Below are 17,404 nucleotides of genomic sequence, written 5' to 3' on the forward strand. Positions count from 1 at the left end.
GCATAATGAAGGTCTCCATGCCAGAACTCCCAGGCGCACCCCCTTGCTGTCCCCCATAGAACTGTTTGGGCCCATGGATCAACGCTATGTTTGGAGGAGGAAGAACAAGGCCTATGAAGAAAAGAACACCTTGCCTACTGTGAAGCATGGCGGGGGGTCAATCATGCTTTGGGGCTGTTTTGCTTCTGCAGGTACTGGGAAGCTTCAGCGTGTGCAAGGTACCATGAATTCTCTTCCGTACCAGGAGATATTGGATGACAATGTGATGCAGTCCGTCACAAACCTGAGGCTTGGAAGACGTTAGACCTTTCAACAGGACAATGATCCCAAGCATACCTCCAAGTCCACTAGAGCATGGTTGCAGATTAAAGGCTGGAACATTTTGAAGTGGCCATCGCAGTCATCAGACTTAAATCCGATTAAGAACCTCTGGTGGGACTTAAAGAAAGCAGTTGCAGTGCGCAAGCCTAAGAATGTGACTGAACTGGAGGCTTTTGCCCATGATGAATGGGCGAAGATACCCGTAGATCGCTGCAAGACACTTGTGTCAAGCTATGTTTCACGTTTAAAAGCTGTTATAACTGTAAAAGGATGTTGAACTAAGTACTAAGATTGAATGTCACTTGGGGGTTGAATAAAACTGATTATGATGTGAGCTCAGAAAAGACATTTGTGGTTATTTCATTATAAATGTTATGTTATATTTGTCTGACCTACACGTGCCTCTTTGATTTAATTGTAAGCAGGATGACTGAATGATCATAATCAATGTCAAACCGACCAAAACAATCAATTTCAGTGGGGGTTGAATAATTTTGAACACAACTGTAGATGGAACACTAAACACACTATCACATTTGACCCTGTTTTTATGATTGCAGAAAAAACGACATATCAGATGAGGCCTTTTGCATCATAACGTTCATATTCTATCTCATGGCAAGTTAGAATGAGGTTCTGGACAATTGCACTCTGCTAGCATTTGCTTGATTATAACGTTTTCCATTAGAACCCATAGGGTGAAATATGCCATTACCCAGACAAGCAGTCAGTCTAGTCCGTGACTGCACTTGGAATTGTGACCATTTGACCGAGTTCACAGACCAATCGAAGAGTGCACAGATAGACAAGCCTAATGTTTCTGAGACAGTTGGACTGTCTGTGTCCCTCTTGGCTGTATGGATCCAGGTTCTTATTACACGCATCAGCACTTGCACGATGCAAAATGCTTAAAGGCTTCGCCCTGACACAATTCCATTTGCTCCCGACAATATGCAATTATACCTATATGTCGGTGGTCAAGATGACAAAACCATATCTAGTAAAAGGAAGTGTAAGAGATGCTTGAGCATCCAGTTTGAAGAATTCTCGATAGATTCATAATACTGGCCATCTATTTCTTTGTGCGTGCACAATAAAAGATGGATGCTACCAAGGACTTTCTTTACAACGTTTTATAATTCAAGAGGTAGAGGGAATTTTTACAACGCTCTGTCACAGTGTGAATTAATGGCCATAAAGCATTGCTTACTGAGATTGCCTCAACCAGGGTCAACGGTTCACATCTATTAAATACAGTCTTAAAACTGTTGTTGTATATCGTCCACAATCAGAAATTCGGCCCGGCTGGGCTTTAACAATACACCGCGTCACATGAGTGTCATGTTTTTCTCATCCGATGCTTTCTAAGATACTATATTTTCGATGTGCAGTTCAATCTGTAACAATTGCAGGAGTCAATTATTATAAATGATATGACTGTGTTCTTGCAACAAATGTTCCTCCCCTATACCTCAAAAAGAACCAATTTTAACTGGTCAAGGGGTGTCGTTTCATCAATTATGGATACTGGCAAAGGATGTGCAAATGCGACTTAAGTTGTGAGCAGTAATGTAAGTTCTGAGTCACTGTTATTGTTACCATATGCATGCAACCATATCTAACCTGTGCAAAGGTGAAAGATTAAAGAATAAGCAGATGTCGTTTTCCTAGGGCTTTTTATAGCGTAATGTGTCATTAAACACAAAATATTGGATTTTATTGCAAGAGAAGTAATAGCTTTATGGTGATATAAGCTGGTGAACAGAAAATTTGACCAACCAAATTGAAAATTTGCATTGTATTGATGTTTTATGAGTTCATGGGGACACAAAGCATCGTTAAGCATGGATATACATTTCCTAATGGTAAGAATTTTTACAAAACTAGGTAAAAAAAGCGCAGAACGCACAGATGTAACAAATTCTTACAGCTGGAAATGTGTACAATGCCGTACAATGATGTGGTGTGGTCCATTACCATCTTATCCCCTGAGAGAAAATTTGTTGTTTTCCCTGTTAATATGTAGATTATTATGAAAATTACATTAAGCAATGACTGCTTGTGGCAAAGGAGTCATACCACTGCTAAATGGAAGGTGTGGTTCTACTTGCGCGGCATGTTTCAACACAAACTCAAATGAGCCTGGTGGTAAAAATAATTACAGCTCAATTCAGTGTTGGAATCCATTTCAGATGTGCATTGCCCAAATGTCACGCAGTCACAGAGATCTGCGGTGCATTGCTCGGTCCATGCTTACTATTTTGTTCTGATCTTGGTGAAAGCTTTAAGGGAATTTAAATTGACATTAGATATACTCCTATCTTTTTATTGTTGATTTGCAAGACACAATAGCTGGTTATTAATTAGCCTGAAACAAATCAACTTTTAGTTTTTACTTGAGTCATTTGTCCTATTTTCAACAAGCATGTATTCATTCACTGTTGTGAATATGGGGTCAGTCCATCTATCCAGTGACATTTAACTAAAGTACAAAGTAAGGATATACTGTACATGTATTCACCCAGAAGAGTGGCCTTAACTATATATACTTTACATTAATGTCTATAATCAAGCAATTTACAGCTTCATTAAAAACACTTGACAACATGATTAACACATCTCAATTTAAATGTCAGCGAAATTAAGTTCTTGACACCCATTTCTTTATATATACAAGAAAAATGTTAGGCTCCTCTTTAAATGTACTGTCGTGTTCTGTTCTGGTTAAAAAAACCTCTAAAAAAAAACCTTAGTCCAAAATGTTTGTTCTGATGACGAATCTGCCTTCAAGTTTACATAAATAAAGAACATGGAACTGCTTTGACATTATCAGAAGATACATGATAGAAAAAAGACTTGTCTTGCAAAAGACGGACAAACTGCGCATGTCAATATATTACCTGATGTCAAATCTATACAGAATAACTACACTCTAAAAAAAGGCTGGGTTAAAACAACCCAATTTGGGTTATTTTGGTAACCCAACGTTGGGTCAAATATGGACAAACCCAGCGTTGGGTTATTTTAACCCAGCCAGTTGGGTTAAATCTTTGACCCAACATGCTGGGTTGTTTTATTTAAATAAATTATTATTACATTGCTGGTTTAAAACAAACCCAAAATGTTTGAAAATAATAAAAATAAAATCACAAAATTACTAGAGGCATCAGTAAGAATCAAAATTGAAGTTTTATTAAGGATCGAAATGCAAGACCAAAGGAATTCATTAAAACTTGCAATATTTTAATGCTCAATTAAAAATTAAAACGGCATATCAAACACTGCAATTTAATTAATTTTGATATATTTATAAAACATAAACATCAATAAATTACATTAGTTTAGATTTTAACATATGCATAAAGTGGCGCAAGTAAACAGAAATAGTTCGACAACTTTCCACTTAAAAAAATCATAACTTTTTACAAAATACAGTTAACAAAGTGGCACAAGTAAAATGCTTTAGGGCAATTCCAGCATTATGGATGTGACAAATTTGTTACCAATATACTGAACCATTTGTTTTTATTTTACTAAACCGTTGTTGATAGAACTGCACTAATACGATAAAATATCATATCTATATACAAGATTTCTATCTTAAAGAAATAAACAAGCGTTATGGATGTGAAAAAGGGACACCGTATTCGGGAGGCAACAAACTTTGTAAGATTTCTGTGAACTAAAATGTACAAACCTGAAGCAATATAATACCTTAACTTGAAGAGAGACCTCACACAGTATTTGAACAACCAAATGTTGATACGGTGCAGTTAGTATAGTAAAACCTTGGGTAAAAACTTTTTCATGGTATTGGTTGACATTTCCAAGGAATGTATTAGTCCGAGAACTTCCCTGTTCATATAAACTCAAAAAAGTTTTTTTATAAAGTTTAAATTTTTCAATGCCAGTACTGCTTAACCTGGCATATCCACGGAGCAGTCTTACTGAAGAGGATTATTTTCCTTGGAGTTTGTAGACAATAGTGGTGTGCACTTTTGGAAGTGGATGTTCAGCAGGAGGGCTTCTTTATCCATTTGTTCATCTATAAAGATAAAATGAGACAAGAGAAGAATGTAAAAACACTGGCCTAACCATAGCACAATGGGTTATAATAAACATATAAAGAAGCACATTAGCATTTTACCTAAATAAAGTTTTACCTTTAAGCTTGGTATCAGGACATCCAAGTTCCAGTCTTCTTTCTCCTGAATATAATGATCCATTATTATTATTATCAGCTGTTATTCTGCATCCTGTCAGTGTGGGAAAGAAGAAGAATGGCAGAGGCTGTAAATTCTAGGGCTCTAGTACAGAATGTGAAATACAGTCTTAAAAAAATAATATTATAAACGTTTACACAACTCTTAACTAATTCGACACACTCAGGGATACGTAGAAGAATAAAAAGACCAACAATTGTTCTTTTCATATACCCAAAATGAATAGTATCGCACGGTTAACCACTAACAATATAAGAGCGGCTACTCCCGAAGCACTGGCCGAGGTAGAGCTGCTCTCAGCGAAGCCACGACCGCTGACAGCCTGATGCTCACACCTCCGACAGCGTCTTAACAAATTCTCAAAGAGGCGTTATGTTTATATATAAATCACGTATTTCAGTTCTTAACAACAACATTCTCGGATAAAAGACTCTTAAAACTACGTTCCGTCACCGAATATTAGTGCTATTTATAAAAGAAAATTAGCTGGATGTTTGCTTTTCACACGACGCTCTCGTGTCGACCTTAAACTAATATTAAGATGCGTAAGTTACCGAACTAAATGCCTCACACAAGTCACAAATTAATTTCAAAGGAAATGTTTACCAAAAAGGAAGTTTAAATAATTAAAAAGCTGTAAGTTAGAACAACGTGGTCATAACGTTACTGACTAGCTATCCAAAGCTAACGAAGCTAGGTTGTAACGTTACTTTTCAAACCTAATGCGAACAACCGAATTTTTTAAAAGTTTTATACATTAAAAGCTTGTCAAACATACCTTTTTTATCTGAATAACAGCAGTCCGAGATGAGGTGGATCAAAATGCCCGCGAAGGTAGAGTTTGTCTGATGCGTCGAGGAGTGGGAGGGGTTTACTCTCTCAACTGTCACTCAATTGGACCCGACTGGTAACCCAGCGTTTGGGTTACTTAAAAAACGACCCAACACTGAGAAAATAACCCAACATGACCCAACAGGCTTAACCCAGCTGTTGGGTTAAACAAATAACCCAGCATTTTTTAGAGTGTACATTTCATCCTTTTACAATTAAAATAATTTATTTTAGTTAATTTTTATGCTTGATGGTAGACATTCAAAAGTGTTCCATTACTGCAGGGACTAAGAGCATGTTGTATTTAATGTTTAACGTTGATATTTTAAATGTTATACAAATTATATTAAAAAATCTATAGTGCTAATAGCATTTGTCAAACCATTCAGCCATGTCAATAATTTTAAGAAGTATCAATAAATTATTATTAAACTTATTCTTTCTTACATCTTTTACATCTTCTTGGTACTTAATTTTGCACCCAACCATCTCCTAATTTTGTACCCATGTAACTTGCAAACCCATTATTTTCTTTAAAGGTCCAGTGTGTAGTTTCTAGATGTCTAGTAAACTTAACATAAAATCTTGTATATTTAATATTGTTTTCCTTCAAGTTTGTTTATTGCACACACAAAAAAATGGAAAACTTAAACTTTGTGACACAGTCTGTAAAAGGCTATTCTCAAAACTCTATTCTCAAAATCTAATGGAGATAACGAGCATCAAATTCTGATTTCAACCATTTATTTTACTATGATTTACACTCAGTTAAGATTATATGAAGGTTACATTCGCACAATGTTTTTTTACATTATGCAGGGCAGGATGACTGAAAAACAGTAAATCACAAAAGGCTAGGGTTTTCACAGACTGGGTGAGATATTAAGTTTTAAAAGCTTTTTAATCCTTGGTTGATGACCTTCATTTTCTAAAGCGTCTCCTTTCACTGAATATTTGTGGAAAAAATATGCCAACTTCTTGGAGTTTAAGGTGGTAACTTTTCAATGCAAAGTTAGTCTACTAACATTTATTATTTTGGAAATCAATAAAAACTATAAAAATTGGATCCATGATTCCCTTTCATTATCCAACATTTCATGTTTTAAATGTTTAATAAAAACAAGTAACAAAATGCATGCACTGTAGGCATAATACTGTCACAGACAGATTTAACTGAAAATCAATAAAGTAAAAGGATATATATATAATTCTAAAGCACTGGCATGAAAGAAAAATCTACAGCTCGAAAATTCTCAAATCACTATTCCCAAAATCTATCTATAATGTACCACTAAACAAAAATGGAGGGACGATCTTTTCCTGAACAGTAGAATAAAGACTGTTTAACAAGATACAGATTGTAAAACTCACAGCATTTTACTTGGAATTAGATAGGAATGAACAAAATATAAATCTCGTGCTACATGAAAATATCGCCATCTAGTGGTTATATGTTACTCGTTCCTTATTTCCTTCAAAGTTTGGTTTTCAAAATTGTTTATTTGACTCCGAATAAGTCGTTTTAGATTTTTTTAGAACTTTCAGAACATGAATGGAAGCCTGACATTTCAATGGAACTGAACTGTGTGAAGAACTTGTGTAAAGAACCCGGAAATGTTATTAGCAATTTACAACAACCATGTTAAGGGTGTGGAATGCAAATTAAAACATACAAGCAACTGCTGTAGCATTCATGGTGAATGGAATACTTCATTTGATTCTGTCATGTGTAAAGGATTCTGTCCAAAAAAACTCTACCTGTGGAACCACCTGAAGGTTTAAAAGCAGGAAAAATTGTAATAAAACTGTTACTTAAAGCCATCACCAATACTATGTTTCTCCAGCATGTTGAATCTGAAGGCATGCATGTCTAAACGATAATCAAAAAAACACAGAGTAACCAATACACTCATACAAAAGCCATAACTTCTTACTGTGGGCCTACCTCAACTGCTTTGGCTCATCTGACTCAAGGCCAGTAATCTATCTCGGATGACCTTGTTCTCTTCTGTCATTCTCTTGATTGTCCTCAACACCTCTTGTTTTGTTCGGGACTGAACAACCATGTCGAAATACAACAGGTCTTCTTGATAATGAAAATGAAGTTGTCTCAAAGGTGTCAGACTGTACCAGACTCACCTTTTCATCTGTTGATTTGACATCTGATGGGAATTCAAAATAATCAGATGAGGTCGCTGTAAAGAAAGAGCGCAAACATATGCAATGAGTTTGATATGAAATACTGTTCGACGTTTATGACTGGATGTATGCTCTGCACAGTCACCTTTACTGCGAGTAAGTTTTTTAGCTGCCTGTGATATCCCGCCGTCAGCTGCCATCGGAGTCTCTGTAGACTTGCGTGCGGTCTTTTATTCGCCTTCACCGAGCAATAAAACCCCAAAAGGTAGTTTGTTCGTAGCTGTCTTGAATAGCATGTCGTTACTTCAGTACTTTTTCCACCTGGCAATGTAAAGGGAGTTGACCCACAAGTCACTTTTTTCATGTTTTCTCTTAATTTGCAATGGCGCTCGTTATGCTTCAATACGTTGCGCAGTTTAAGGTGAGATGCCATTATTAACGTCACTTTACGAACAGTATTCAGTCACAAGAAGCGAAGCCTTTGTCAACAGAATATTTTGAAAGCCTAAACTTAGTAAATTACTTTTAGATGGCAATCTTAAATACGTTTTTGCAAGTCGAGCTAAATGACTCGGCGTCTTCAGGTCACGACAGCTCGAGCTCATTAAGTCAGTTCAAATATGTTACGCAGGCGCAATCAATCACATGACCCCTGTTTGCCCGTAATTGGCAGCCATGTATTTTGCATGATAATATTTCCGAAATTTAGCATGTCCCGTAGCATATTCAATTAATCGAAAAACATTGATGTGTATGTCATTGATCGGATTTACATCGAGAATGAGCGGTGGCAACCCGTTGAAGAATAAATGAGCTTCCCTGCACGCTACATTGGGGATAACGGGCGATGCACATTTCGCGGAACTCTTAAAAGTTTAACTATAGAGGCTATGGACGTGTCGTCACTTTACCACGTGAACACAATTGGCGCTGTCCAAACGGGTTATATAACCCTCCAAAGGGCCCTTCGGGAAGGGGACGTCCCACAAAACATCGCTCCAAACAAAGAGAAAATGACAGTTCCCCTTCAGTCGGTCTCTCGACGTTGTTGAGAGACAGACTGGGGTTTGATTCTGAGAACCTATCATCTCCGAGATAAAACTAAAACGCCAATGGTGATTGGCGAATGGCCCGAGCACGCCAGTCTCCGCCCCGTACATACGGGTATAAAAGGAAGATGGCGGCGGTCATTCATCATCCTTTGTTCTTCGGAACCTGATGCTGACGGCTACTTGGCTTAAGTATCATTCTCTTCGACTTCTACTGCCGGATATTCAACGCGGAGCAGCGGACCTCCCCCCTCTGAGAGCGGACTTTCCCTGGGCGTTTCGGCAGAGAGCTACAAATTCTAAGAGAGAAAATAAGGCCCTTTTTAGGGCCACTTTTTCCCACAGCTGCGGGCATGTCTCGTAGCTGTGCCCTGGGTTGTGACAGACTCATCCCTGAGTCAGACGGCCATGATACCTGCCTCATGTGTTTGGGGATAAAACATGCTGAGGCCGGTCTCTCTGATCCCTCGTGTTCTATCTGCGAGAACACGGCGATCAAGGTGTTGCGGTCACGGTTGGCGGCGTTCTTTCTGAGTGACGCCACCACCCCGTCGTCCTCCCGGACGTCCGCCGCTACGGCGGCGTTAACGTCTGTGGCGAGCGACGGGGCTGATTCGGGGGCTCCTATGGATGTTGTTCTGCCAGCTCCGGCTCTGCAGACCACCCATACCCCGAGACGCTCACCTGGTGCGTCCCCGATGGGCGGCGGTCGACCGTCCCATAGCGGGCAGACTCGTAAAAGGGACGAGGACGAAGTCTCTGTCTATGCATCGGACAGCTACCTCTTGGCATCGGATGCTGAAGATTCCTCCGATCTCCCGTCTTCGGTCGGTCGAGGTCATGAGGAATCTGAAGCTGAGATGTCAACCATGCTCAACCGAGCGGCCGTGAGCATTGGGCTGTCGTGCGGTACGCCGCCTTCACCCAAGCGCTCGCTGCTGTATTCTTGGTTTCTGGGATCGGGGCGCGACCAGAGGCCACGCCCTGCCCCGGTACCTTTTTTCCCGGAGGTGCATGAGGAGTTATCAAAATCCTGGAACGCGCCCTTTTCGTCGCGTTCCAGATTTGGTGGCTCTGTAGCTGTTACTTCCCTGGAGGGCGGGGCGGCTAGAGGATATGTCGACATCCCCCAGGTGGAGCGTGCTGTTGCGGGACACCTGTGCCCGCAAACGGCTGCCACCTGGAGGGGTCGGCCTAGACTCCCGTCCAAAGCTTGTAAGCTCTCTTCGACACTCGTGTCGAGGGCTTATAATGCCGCTGGACAGGCCGCTTCCGCCCTTCATGCTATGGCGATCCTCCAGGTTTATCAGGCTAAAGCCCTGAGGGACCTGGGGGATGGGAAGCCTGACCCAACTCGCATGAGCGAGCTCCGCACTGCCACTGATCTGGCGCTTAGGGCGACCAAGATCACGGCACGTGCCTTGGGTCGGTCGATGTCCACCATGGTGGCCCAGGAGAGACATTTGTGGCTCAACCTTGCACAAATGAGTGACGTCCAGAAGGTCCGCCTTCTGGATGCACCCATTTCGCAAGCTGGGCTGTTTGGTGATACTGTGGAGGACGTGTCACAACAGTTCTCCGCAGTTCAGAAGCAGACTGAGGCAATAAAGCAGATATTGCCTCGCCGCGACGTGGCCACCCATAGGTCGACACGGTCCCGTGCACAGCCTGCTCCCCATCAGCCCCGTCCACCTGCGATGCCCCCTCCGGTATCAGGACCCTCCCACAGGACGGCCCACCCGAGGCGCAGAACATCGCGGAAGAGGACAACTGTCCCTCGTCAGCAGCCCGCTAAGAAGACCTCTAAGCGGCCCTGACGGGACGAACCCAGGGAAAACACCATCGGGCCCGACTCCAGCCATACTAGCGCCAGGTCGGAGAGGGACGCTGCCTGCTGCGTTCCCATCAAGTCCGGGCCCTTTTCAGGGCCCGGCGCCCACATTCTCGTTAAGAGACACGTTTTCCCTGGGTTTTCCTCCACAGCACTCTCGGCTCGACAGTGTCTTGGATGGATCGGGCCACCGGCTGCAACCTCCATTAGATGCTGCGTCCGTGAGCCTCACAAAGCAGGTAAGTCAACAGAGCCGTCAATCTCCCCGGGGTCCTGCCCTGTCCGAGATGACCGCCCTGTCCACCACCGATCCAACCCTCCGGGGCACAGTGAAGGAGATCGTCCCTCTGGTTCCTCTGTCGCGGTTCTTGGGCGCTTGGATTCAGTGCACCAGCCCGTCATGGTGGCTAGAGAGGACGATCCGTCTCGGTTACGCGATCCAGTTCGCCAAGCGCCCGCCCAGGTTTCGGGGCGTTCTCTACACCTCGGTGCGAGGAGAGAATGCACCCTTACTTCGGGAGGAGGTTGCCGCCCTTCTGGCGAAAGGAGCGATCGAACCCGTCCTTGTAACCGAGATGTCTTCGGGGCTGTACAGCCCGTACTTCATAGTGCCCAAGAAAGGCGGAGGGTTGCGCCCCATTCTGGATCTGCGTCTACTGAACCGGCACCTGCACAAGCTGCCGTTCAGAATGTTGACGCAGAAGCGCATCCTGGAGTCCATTCGTCACCAGGATTGGTTCGTGGTAATCGACCTGAAGGACGCGTACTTTCACGTCTCTATTCTCCCTCGACACCGACCGTTCCTGCGGTTCGCATTCGAGGGCAGGGCGTACCAGTACAAGGTCCTGCCCTTCGGTCTGGCCCTGTCTCCACAGGTTTTTACAAAGCTCGTGGAGACCGCCTTAGCTCCCATCAGAGAGCAAGGCGTGCGTATTCTCAACTATCTCGACGACTGGCTTATCTTGGCACACTCGCGAGATGTGCTGTGTACGCAAAGGGACTTTGTGCTACGGCACCTAGACCGCTTGGGCCTACGGGTCAACCTAGAGAAGAGCAAGCTCTCCCCAGCGCAGAGCTCCTCTTATCTCGGTATGGAACTAGACTCTGTTCTTATGTCGGCACGTCTCACCAACGAGCGGGCACAGTCGGTGCTGAACTGCCTGAGACTGTTCCGACAGTCTCCGGTAGTTCCATTGAAGCTCTTCCAGAGGCTCCTGGGGCATATGGCGTCCTCGGCGGGGGTAATCCCTCTCGGGTTGATGCAGATGCGACCGCTTCAGCACTGGCTTCAGAGTCGGGTTCCGTGGACGGCGTGGCACACCGGCACCAGGCTGATTACGATCACGCCTCAGTGCCGGCGCACCCTTACACCCTGGTCACGACTGACCTTTTTACGTGCGGGAGTCCCACTCGGGCAGGTCTTGAGGCACGTCGTGGTTACGACAGATGCCTCCCTGCAGGGTTGGGGTGCGGTGTGCAACGGGCACGCAGTAGCGGGACGTTGGACGGGTTCCCAGCTGCGTTGGCACATCAACTGCCTAGAGTTGTTAGCGGTCCACCTGGCACTGAAGAGGCTTCTTCCTCTAGTGCGGGACCACCACGTGCTAGTCCGGTCGGACAGCACGACTGCCGTGGCGTACATCAATCGCCAGGGCGGCATACGTTCACGGCAGTTGTCACAACTCTCCCGACGCCTCCACCTATGGAGTCAGCAGGTGAGCAAATCCCTGCGAGCCACATTTATCCCGGGCCATCTGAACCAGACAGCCGACATGCTCTCTCGTCAGAGCACGCCTCGCGGAGAGTGGCGGCTCCATCCCCGCGCAGTCCAGCTCTTATGGGAGCGGTTCGGCGAGGCACAGGTGGACCTGTTTGCCTCCCAGAACTCCACCCATTGCCCGCTTTGGTTTTCCCTGACCGAGGGTCCCCTCGGCACGGATGCCTTAGCACACAGCTGGCCGCGGGACAAGCGGAAGTATGCCTTCCCCCAAGTGAGCCTCCTTGCACAGGTCCTGTGCAAGGTCAGGGAAGAGGGGCATCAGGTGCTGTTGGTTGCGCCTTTTTGGCCCACCCGGACCTGGCTCTCAGACCTCATGGCTCTGACTACTGCCCCCCCTTGGCCGATTCCCCTGACGAAGGACCTTCTCTCGCAGGGGAAGGGCACGTTATGGCACCCACAGCCAGGCCTCTGGAACCTCCATGCCTGGCCTCTGGACGGGACGAAGAGACCTTGAGTGGCTTGCCCCAGGCGGTCAGAGTTACCGTCCTGCAGGCTAGAGCCCCTTCCACTAGGCGGTTGTACGCATATAAGTGGCGTCTTTTTTCGTCCTGGTGTTCTTCCCACGGTGAGAACCCACGGAATTGCCAGATCGGGTCCGTGCTGGCCTTTATACAGCAAAGACTAGAGAGCAACCTCTCCCCATCCACGCTGAAAGTGTATGTTGCCGCTATTGCCGCACATCACGATCTCGTGGAGGGTAAGTCTTTAGGTCGGCATGACCTGGTCACCAGGTTCCTTAGGGGCGCGAGAAGGGTGAACCCACCCCGACCGCGCTCCGTACCCTCTTGGGACCTTAATGTGGTCCTCCGGGGCCTTGGTACGGCCCCTTTCGAGCCCCTTGGAGACGCTGCTCTTCCTTTTATTTCTATGAAGACTGCGCTCCTGTTGGCGCTCGCTTCCATCAAGAGGGTCGGGGACCTCCAGGCATTCTCCGTGTCCCAGGGTTGCCTAGAATTTGGGCCTGGCTACTCTCACGTTTTCCTGAGACCCAGGCCCGGCTACGTGCCCAAGGTTCCCACCACTCCCTTCAGGGACCAGGTGGTGAACCTGCAGGCGCTCCCCTCTGGGGAGGAAGACCCTACCTCCGATGTGCTGTGTCCGGTACGCGCACTTCGCCTCTACCTGGACCGCACACAGGACTTGAGAAAGTCCGAGCAGCTTTTTGTCTGTTTTGGAAGACAGCACCAGGGGAGGGCTGTCTCAAAACAGAGGTTGGCACACTGGATCGTGGATGCCATCTCTACCGCATACCGATCCCAAAATCTCCCGTGCCCGCATGCAGTGAGAGCCCACTCCACTAGGAGTGTGGCCTCCTCCTGGGCACTGGCCAACGGTGCCTCTCTGGCAGACATCTGTCAAGCTGCGGGTTGGGCTACACCCAACACCTTCGCGAGGTTCTATAACCTCCGTGTGGAACCAGTCTCAGCCCATGTCTTACACCCTCCTGTGTAAAACAGGCATCTGGTCTGGGCGTACGCCTGCACAGCGCCGTCCTGCCTCCTCAGGTAGGTAAAGCGCGCTATACCTTGCCTCCCTACTTCCCCCTCTCTTGGGTGAAGTATAGGCATTCCATCCATCACTAAGCAGTTGGTAACGGACCGGGCGGAGCGGTCTGTTGGAACCAAGTCCAGTACTGGCAGAGTCACCCCTAATTAGGTGGACCCCTATACTGGAACTACTGCTCCATACGTAGTGACTCCCCCGTTGGGTAGTCCCGTATGATGATTTCTCATTGTGATTCCCCTGCTGGCGAATTTGTAACCTCCCCTCCGGTGTAACACCGAGGCTGGCCTCCTACGGCCGGCTACTTGCATGTTAATCTCCTTCCGGAGACCATGTCATTTCCACACGTTACCTCCCGTACGGCAGGGTGTGGTCTCCGTACACACTCTCCAAGAGGAGAGCAGTGTTCTTCCCAGTGCGACAGCTTCAGATAGCGCCTCACTTACAAGGCTAACGCCCTGCCCGATATGTCTGTCAGTACAGGCTTCGCAGTTTGTCCACTACTATTCACTGGAAGATTACATCTCGCTGCACCGCTCACTCGACTCACTAACCTAGTCAGTGTCGCCCAGCTTGAGGTCGTAATACGGCTCAGCGCCGTGGCGTGTTAAGATAGGTCCCCAGTCTGTCTCTCAACAACGTCGAGAGACCGACTGAAGGGGAACGTTTCGGTTACGTCTGTAACCTTCGTTCCCTGATGGAGGGAACGAGACGTTGTGTCTTCATGCCACAACGCTTTGCCGATCCGCGTTTTAGTTTTATCTCGGAGATGATAGGTTCTCAGAATCAAACCCCAGTCTGTCTCTCAACAACGTCTCGTTCCCTCCATCAGGGAACGAAGGTTACAGACGTAACCAAGACGTTTTATTGCTCTTTTTGCCAAGTGAGTTTTAAACAGACACATAAGGAGATAAAGTTGTGTTGTTCCATCCAGTTTACACATCAAGAGCTTTACTCTTCAAAGGGAGTAGGGCATAGGGGTGATCACTTTTGAATGGAAAGCAACACATGTGCCAGAGCGCGCCCCCGTGGGTGGCAAAACATACAGCAAAATGACTGCTTATATCAGGAAACGCAATTCATTACAACATTTCAGTGTCCAGGAACACCTGATTCCTTTGTAAATCATTTATATAAGTCGTAAGGATCACCGTCGAGTCCAGCTGCTTGAAACTGCAGCAAATATGCGTGTTTTAAGCTGTGTCTCGTTTCGTAATGTGTCCTTGTGTCCTCCATAGGATTCATCCTCTAAAGGATGCGGTATACGGAGGATTCTCAATTTAGAATTAATCGAGACATCCTATGTAGGATAAACTGGCAGAAAAGGAAACAGGAAGTACCACGTTGCTATGACAACACGTTGCACTCGCACACCTGTCAAGCTAATTAAAATGATTTCTACATGATTTAAGAGGTAAAAATAGTTAAACAAATATAAAATGTTTGCCTTATTGTTTCAAAACTCACTAAATACTTGTTAACCTATTTACTACATATGCCTGCTATGATTAAAAAAACGTGACACAAATTGTACACTGTTAACATTTACACATCACATATTTGATGGAATGTGCCGCTGTTGCCGTTTATTCAAATAACAGACGTTGGCCGACTTAAAGAATTGTGGGTTATCTCTAGCAACGAAGGATACAGCTCATGGTTCCTCCAAATTTCTGTCAAAGAAGGTTGCATTTGAAGGGTACCTCCGGAGAGTCCTACCTGATTTTATGAATCTAGACAGCCTCGATCTCATAGCAACTTTCGAATAAGACCTCCGGACACAGCCTTCGTCCCGGTTTCTCTGTTTGTCCTGTATCTCCTCAGCCATTTTGCTGGTTGTTTTGCCACCCAGGGGAGCGTGTCCCATGGTGTATCCCGACGTCAATGCATACCCTCTATTTCCATCTCTAAAAACCTGCATCGCTCACTATTTGCGCGTATATGCTGCTTTTCTACATGTAAAATAACGATGATGTGAAATGTGAATTTTTACACCTGAAAAAAGACAGTAAACAACAGCATCGCAGTCTGACCTGTACGATCATTGTTGGTTTTAAAGGTCATTGGATAAAAATCTAAATTTTGCTGTGTTTAAGTGCTATAATCAGGTCCGAGGAGCATCTAGCAACCCAGAAAACTTGAAAAACAAGATCCCAGTAAGTTTGTTTTGATGAGCCTTTCCCTTCACGCATGTGAGAAATTGAGCCGTTCAGATTTCGCTCCTGTTTTGATGTAAAAGCAGGATCTTATTATAACATTAACGACCTTAATCTAGACAATTCCACCCAGGATGCTGCCGCAATTATTGTTTTCACAAGCAACAGGGGGCTTCATGACCACTTGGCCAAAGTTTGTAGACAACATGCAATGGAGTCGCTGCACAGAGTTCTAACCTCGGAAGAGACAGAAGTGGATTTACTTTATTTTTTGGGAAATCCCTCAGAAACCATAAGTAAAAACCAGCTTATTTGCCCGAATCACTTCAAGCCGGAGTGCTTTATCAACCCGGGACAGTACAAGCAGGATAAGCTTCAAAGTTGTTCCTCAAGAAGGATCGAGACCAACTGAACGAGACAAAGCTGCCGATGTAAGTGATATGTAAGTATGAATTGACGTACATGTACCATATATATAGTAGGATATCATTAGCATATGATAGCAAAGGGAGCTAAGTCAGTCATGGGCTAAATAGAACATTCAAAGCCAGCGTTAAACTTACTCTATATTTATATGTTATTTGGCATGGGCACTTGGGCCGTCTCATGGGAGCGTGAGACGGCATAGTCGCAAGACAAAACATAACTCAACCGTTCCGATTAAAGTCTCGAACAGGTTTGCCCCGCTCAGTGACGCACTGACTGAGAAACCTGCTGAAAGTGCCCTAGTGATCGGTGAGTCTATTGTCCGGAACGTTAACATAGAGGCACCAGCCACCATAGTCAAATGTTTACCGGGAGCCAGAGCGCCTGACATCAAGTCAAATTTAAATGTGCTGGCTAAGGCTAATCGTAGATTCAGTAAGATTGTTATTCACGTCGGCACAAATGATGTTAGACTCCGTCAATCGGAGATCACTGAAGATAATATTAAAGAGGTGTGTGAGCTCGCAAGCATGATGTCAGACAATGTAATATTCTCTGGCCCCCTCACTGCTTACCGTGGTGATGAGATTTATAGCAGATTATCATCTTTAATTGCCTGGTTGTCTGAGTGGTGCCTTGAGAATAATATAGGTTTTTTAAATAACTGGAAGAGTTTTGAGGGCAGACCTGACCTGTTGAAACGAGATGGTCTCAATCCCTCCTGGGATGGGGTTTCCCTCCTCTCTAGAAATTTGGCACACAGTCTTAAAAATGCTAAAGGCTGACTACCTGGGGCCCAGGTCAGGAAGGAGACAGAATGGCTTAACCAACTGTCTGCTTGCCGTCTCATGTTACAGAATACACAAAATATACAACATGGAATAATCCCTTCTCACAAACAACATAAAATAGAGACTGTGTCTGTCCCCCGGATTAGCAAACATAAGATAATGCGTAAACCTCTTGAAAGTAATTTAATAAACGTTAAACAAATCAAACATGAACAAAATACAGATAATCAATGGTTACGACTTGGATTGCTTAATATTAGATTTCTCTCAAATAAGGCACTTTTTGTTAACGATATGATAACCGATCATAAAATCGACATGCTCTGTTTGACAGAAACATGGCTAAAGCCAGAT

The 17,404-nt window shown here is 44.8% G+C and overlaps 2 long non-coding RNA genes across 2 annotated transcripts; both read right to left on the reverse strand.

Moving 5' to 3' along the window:
- Positions 1-3,700: 3,700 nt before the first annotated feature.
- On the reverse strand, positions 3,701-5,398 carry LOC130438180 (uncharacterized). The gene is made up of 3 exons (XR_008909275.1): positions 5,323-5,398; positions 4,485-4,577; positions 3,701-4,366 (listed from the first exon to the last, which is right to left on the reverse strand). It is a non-coding gene; the product is annotated as an uncharacterized LOC130438180 (long non-coding RNA).
- A 1,450-nt stretch (positions 5,399-6,848) lies between these two features.
- LOC130438178 (uncharacterized) lies at positions 6,849-8,085 on the reverse strand. Its single transcript, XR_008909274.1, has 4 exons — positions 7,660-8,085; positions 7,515-7,570; positions 7,321-7,429; positions 6,849-7,145 (listed from the first exon to the last, which is right to left on the reverse strand). It is a non-coding gene; the product is annotated as an uncharacterized LOC130438178 (long non-coding RNA).
- Positions 8,086-17,404: the final 9,319 nt, after the last annotated feature.

The sequence above is a fragment of the Triplophysa dalaica genome, chromosome 16 (genome assembly GCF_015846415.1).
Source record: "Triplophysa dalaica isolate WHDGS20190420 chromosome 16, ASM1584641v1, whole genome shotgun sequence".
NCBI classification, from domain to species: Eukaryota; Metazoa; Chordata; class Actinopteri; order Cypriniformes; family Nemacheilidae; genus Triplophysa; species Triplophysa dalaica.